Source organism: Triplophysa rosa, linkage group LG18 (genome assembly GCF_024868665.1).
Source record: "Triplophysa rosa linkage group LG18, Trosa_1v2, whole genome shotgun sequence".
NCBI lineage: Eukaryota > Metazoa > Chordata > Actinopteri > Cypriniformes > Nemacheilidae > Triplophysa > Triplophysa rosa.
Window position 1 is genome coordinate 9,148,860 of NC_079907.1, and position 6,232 is coordinate 9,155,091.

A 6,232-nucleotide genomic window follows, 5' to 3' on the forward strand; every position below is an offset into this window, starting at 1 on the left:
CTGTCGGTTATTTGCTAGTCGACTGTATTTTGATTGGTGGATTTTTTCCTTTTGGGGCTCAAATTTCTTGTCTTTGTCTATATGAATGACCTTCTCATGAATGAAACCTCGCTACACCTTTCAGCCAGTCAGATTCAACGTTTAACAACCGAAGGCGGAGCTTACGTTGTACCAGCCAATCACTGCTTGAGAATCCCTAGGGTTTCCCCTACTAGGTTTCCAGTTGTTTTTCATTCACAAAAAGGGGAAAGTCGAAAAATGCCATTCATAAAAACTTGTCCCAGCAGGAATGTTTTATGGTTGTTTTCAGCGTTTGCTCTATTAACAACAGATACAGATTGCAAAACATCACGTGGTCGCTGCTGAGCGAAACCCGAGTGCACGAAACAGTGGGTACAGTGTATTCAGGAGTAACGAAATGGACAACGCAGACATTACCACATACTTTGCTTTTTAAATAACAAATCAGAACAGACTTACAGACAAAAAAATATGTTGGCGAGTATGTTGCGTCGAAAAGTTTTAACTTAATAGTGTTTGGCCATTTTATGTGCACGCGGACATTTTGGACGAGCTGGTAAATGTCACCATGCAAACCATGTTACTGTTATTACAATAAAACTAGTGATTTACTGTTAGCCATTACCTTAATAGAAAGGAAGATTCAACAAGATGACAACAAGATTGTTGAAAGACCTATTAAAAATTTACCATGGTTTTATTGTATGTTTTTGGCATATTGATTGCCATTTATATTAAGTTTTACTAAAAACATCATGGTTAACCTGTGGATATTTTGGTGAGACCATAGTAAATTACTGGTTACCTTACAAAAAAATATGGTTATTTTTGTAAGGGTGGTTTAGTAACAATAATTTAGTGACCATAGTGATTAAGTCTCTCTTTTTAAAGGACACATTGTAATACAAATAAGAGGGTGTATTAGTTTTTTGTTATAGTGGTTTACTCACACCTTTAAATCATGAATTATATGTGGCAAATGGCTGATATATTACTCATAGCTGATTTGTCCTTCTCTCACTATTTGTAAGGCAGCTTTCGGAACCTGAAGTGCAGGAAAGAACCTAGACTGTGTTTGTTTTCAGTTATTGTCCGTCATCCGTGTGATTTGAGAGATGGAGGAATATGAGGTGAAGACGGTTGTTACACACGCACGCACGCACAAACATGAACGCGCATTACACACACACACACGCACGCACGCACGCACACACACACACACACACACACACAAAGAACAAAGCTAACTTTTCTTAACTCCTTGTAAAGGGCTATATATACTCGTACTCGTTTGTATCTGATTTAAAAGAGATTTCTTAAAAGTTACTTGAATCTTAAGTCTAATAATCTAAGTCAAAACACAGTTCTGTGAGAATATTATCAAACTAAAACACTGAACATAAAAAGAATATCCATGCTGGGGATATCCACTAAGTCCCCTGGGCTAAGCCTGTTATTGTGTTTGGTGAGTAGGAGTACATATTATGAAACACAAACACAAGTGGAAAACCTGTTCTGTTTTAATTTTTAATTTTCTTGTTTTTAAAAGAAATGAAAAACCACAAGTGTAGCCGTTGCACACACTGGATAGTCGCTGTACTTTGACCCCCTGTTGGGATTTCCATTATCTCCCTTGCCAGGCCTGAGCCATGTGTTCAAGCCACGCAACGTATGTTCACGTTTTTCCTGCCAAATGTTTCTCTTTTATCTTTTCTAAGTGTGTATATATTGATAATATTAGAATAGACACAGCATAACCACTGTTACATTATTAAAAATATAAACTTCCTAATACAACAGTTATATGAATTAGAAACAATTTATTTGATGCATGATGTGACTTTGAGTTGAGTAAAATGCTTATGAGACAAATCTCCACTTATCAGATTAAGAACAGTAATGGCCATTGGTGTCCAGTGAGGCTTGTAGCATTCAGAGTAAACAGGAAGTTAAGTGTGTGCATAGGCAGGCTCTTGGTAAGGTGCAGACCCTGGGATGTTTACAGTGCACTGAGGTTGTGAGGAAGGGCAGCTCGCTGGGCTGTTCCATGTCAACTGGAAGGAGATTTCCAGTGCAAACAGCGCCGTGTGAAACTTGGGAACAGGGTGTACGGGCAAGGGTGGGGGGACAAACTTTTTTCTTCGATCCTCAACTAGATACCAACTAAAAATAAGCCTCAGAGACATGCTGGCCGCTGACTTATCTGACATCCTTTTTATGCCAAATTTGGAGCTGGGCAGCTTTGCATCCTGTACTGCAGAAACCAAGGCGCCTGTGAGCGCACACCTTTAGAACAGCACTTATGCAAAGAAAATAATATATTTTGATAATATATAGAATAATGCATTGTTAATAGCCTATTTCAATGTTACAATATTTTGAATAATATAATAAGGAATTATCTTTTATATATTGAAAAATATAAGCACTTGGTTCCAATATGCAAAAATATTATTTGTCTTGCAAGATATTGTTCAGTATATTGCCATATATTTTTGTTTCGTATGCATAAACTGTTTAACGTCTCTGCTATTTTAAGAATGTATTTCTACTTTTATTTATTTATTAAAGGTCCAGTGTGTGGATTTAGCGGCATCTAGCGGTAAGGTTGCGAATTGCAACCAACGGCCCACTCCACCCCTCCCTTTTGGATCGCTACATGGTTGATACAGGACTAAGATGTCATCACGTTTCCGCTTCTTTGCCAAAGGAGATGACGTATTTGCGAAACGCGCTCTGTAGAGCAGTTTGTCCATTTAGGGCTACTGTAGAAACTACATGGCGAATTCCATGCAAGGGAAATGTAGATAGAAACAAAGAAACAAACAAAGTAATGTAGATAGAAATAGCAGTGTATGTAGATAGAAATATCTCATTCTAAAGTATTAAAAACATAACGCTTCATTATGTAAAGTCTTTATACACCTCTAAAGACATAGTTATGCATATTATATTGCATTTCTGTCAATAGAGAAAATTACACACAACACCTTTAATTTAATCTGGTCAGGTTAATTCAGTCATATTAAATAATATTGCTACCATAAAATTTCGATGCTACATTTTTCACAGTGTAAAACCATGTTATTTTAATTTAGAAGAACTTCATCTGCTATGAAAACAGCTTAACCGTTGTGCTGGGGTCAGTTGTAAATCGTAGTGTGGTGTGATACACTTGTTGGCACCAGGTCCTTCTGTCACACTCTTCACCTGCTGCTCTGCACCAGCACACAACGATTCCCTTCTGGTTCCAGTGAAATACCCAAGAGTGAGACGTAAAAAAAGACGACACACAGGCCATGATCGTTTAATGTGTGACTATCATTGTGTTTGGTCTCCTGCTTTGTCTCAAGCAGAATCGGCGTCTGTGTTTCAGACTGCGTCTGGATGTGTTGAGCTGTCTGCGTTTTTGTAGGTCTGATGGGCATCTATGTGTGCTTTGATACCAGTCGTCGCCTAGCATTCATTCCTGCTGGGTTTTTGGTTGTTGCCAGGACGCCTGTCTATGTCAGACTAGGCAGGAAATGCCTCCGCTGGCATCTGAACAGGCACAGGCAGCTCGACCCAAAGCATGACCCAAGCACCTGCAGCCCCAATCTCCTGCCTCTGACAGAGGCCTGCTTGTTTGTCAACAGGCCCTCTCCCTGTTAAAGTCAGGGTCTCTACGTAAGCTCTGTGCCACAGAAGATCAATCAGACTGGCACAATGGTCTCCTGCTTTATAGGCCTGTCCTCCAGCGAGATCTTTCTGATGCCCACACAGCTGCACCAGCCCAGCTGAACGTACACATCCGACACAATGACCTTTTCCTCCTGTTCCATCTGACAGCTTTTCTCTGGCTGCCAGCAACACATCGGGAGTCCGTGGAGAAGGGTAATTTTTTTGTTCTAAATCTGGTGGGATCGGGGTGCCGTGACGACAAAGAGGAGTGCTGTTAACGTTGCTGACAATGATGGTTTTGTTTATATTCTCAATTGTTCGTTCGGCCAACTAGACGACATTTCCATTTATATCCCATTTCCCAGGCCATTTCCATGCTAATTTAGGAACAAAACAAAATCACATGTACATCAGCTATAGTAAATCCACTTGTGTGTAGGCACAGAAGGGGCAGCAGGGATAAGAGAAGGGGGCTTGTCAAACTGCAGTGCTAAACAGTTTTTGTGTTACAATCCAAAGATTGCTATAAAAAAATCTAAAGTGTGTGCATAGCGGTGATACATTTACTTTGATACAATTACTTCTGCTTGCATAGTCACAAATTGACATGTTGAAAGGATAATTCACCCAAACATACAAATTCTGTCATAATTTATTTACCCTCATGTTGTGCCAAACCTGACTCTTTCTTTTGTGTGTAACACAAAAGAAGATATTTTGAGAAATGTCACTGTGGTTTTGTGTACACAAAATGGAAGTCAGTGGGGCCCAATGTTGTTTTGTATCTTCTTTTGTGTTCTGCAGAAGACAGTAAGTCGAAGAAGAAAGTATAAAGGCCATTGCACATTGAGTCCGAAATTTGCGTCCGAAATTTCCGCATGTTACAAAATAATATCTCATGTTGTGTCAATCCCATTTACACACTGCCACCGATATTTTTTATACGGACTGGGTTCGATTTTCTGCGTTTTTTGCATCCGTAGCAAGCATTTCGAGAGGTATTTGGACAATTCAGAGACACCGTACAAACAAGCGCCAAATACGAAAAAACGCATGCGAAAATTTCAGACTGTATGTGCAAAGACCTTAAGTCGCTTTGGATAAAAGCGTCTGCTAAATGACTAAATGTGAAAGAAGGTCGTACAGGTTTGGACTGACAGGAAGGTTAGTAAATGATGAAATCATTTTCATTTTTGAGTGAACTATCCCTTTAATATACTGTAAGTGGTTAAGTGTGCACACAACAGTGGGTCATGGAATTATTTGCTCTGCTTGTGATAGTGAACAGCAATTCCACTGCATATTCGTTTTCTTTAGGGAATGCGTGCTGTAAAATTGGTTAGATTTTGAGTTGTAATGAGTCTGCCTTCCTACAAACATGGCAATATAAACAACGTCTCCAGATTGTCCTCTGAATGAACACCAGCCCATTTGGGAGTGCAAACATAAAGATTTGAGTGTTTAGTTTAGGCTTATCCGGTTTGTGTTGTCTGATAACATGTGGCTTGATCGCAGATGTACTTGACACCCTGTTGCTGCTAGAAAAAAGTGTCAGCTGTGTTTCATAGGTTAAGTTTTATAAAAACAGAAATGCAATCAAATATACACAACAATGTCTTCAGAGGTGTATAAAGACCTTGCATAATGAAGCGTTATGTTTTTATTACCTTAGAATGAGCTCTTTCTATCTACATACACTGCTATTTCTATCTATGAGCTATTTCTATCTACATTACTTTGTTCCTTACATGGAATTCGTCATGCTGTTTCTACAGTAGCCCTAAACGGACAAACTGCTCTGCAGGCGCTTTAGTAAATTCGTTATTTCCTTCGGCAAAGAAGCAAAAACATGACGAAATCTTAGCCCTGTGTCTGCCACGTAGTGCTTCGAAAGAGAGGGGGGAGTGGTGGAGTGAGTCGTTGGTTCCAATTCGCAACCTCACCACTAGATGCTGCTAAAATTCACACGCTGGACCTTTAAGAACAAGACCATCAATCTTGTTCATTTGTGTGCAGTGCTGTGTAAAATATTGCATTGTGCACTTTCTCCAAGTCGTTTCAATCATGGTGGACATGTATGTGAGGAATGATGTAAGACTTTTACTAAGTCAATTACTGAACTGCCTTAAGCTCTAGCCATGAAAAACAGCTGGAATCTGCATGTGTGGCTTATGGGACCTGTGCTTTAGTACAGTGGCATTTGTTTATGCGAAGAATTCAAGGCTGAAAATCTTCCTGCAGTCCTCTGTAATGAAATGTGTCCACAATGACTGATGGTTCGGAGTCTTTGCAAAAACAGGTGACCCTGTCAAGCGCGTAGACCAACTGAGTAATGGATTCCCTTTCTGTCGGTCTCTCGACGTTGTGTCGAACCGACAGAATGGGGTTGTCTTGAGAACCTATCATCTTCTGAGTATATTGAAAAGGCCAATGAAAATTGGCGAATGAAATTTGCATGCCGGGCTCCTCCCCGGATGTCCGGGTATAAGAGGGAAGCCGGCGTGCTCATTCATTCACCTTTTGTTCTTCAGAGCCTACGCATCTGATGAGC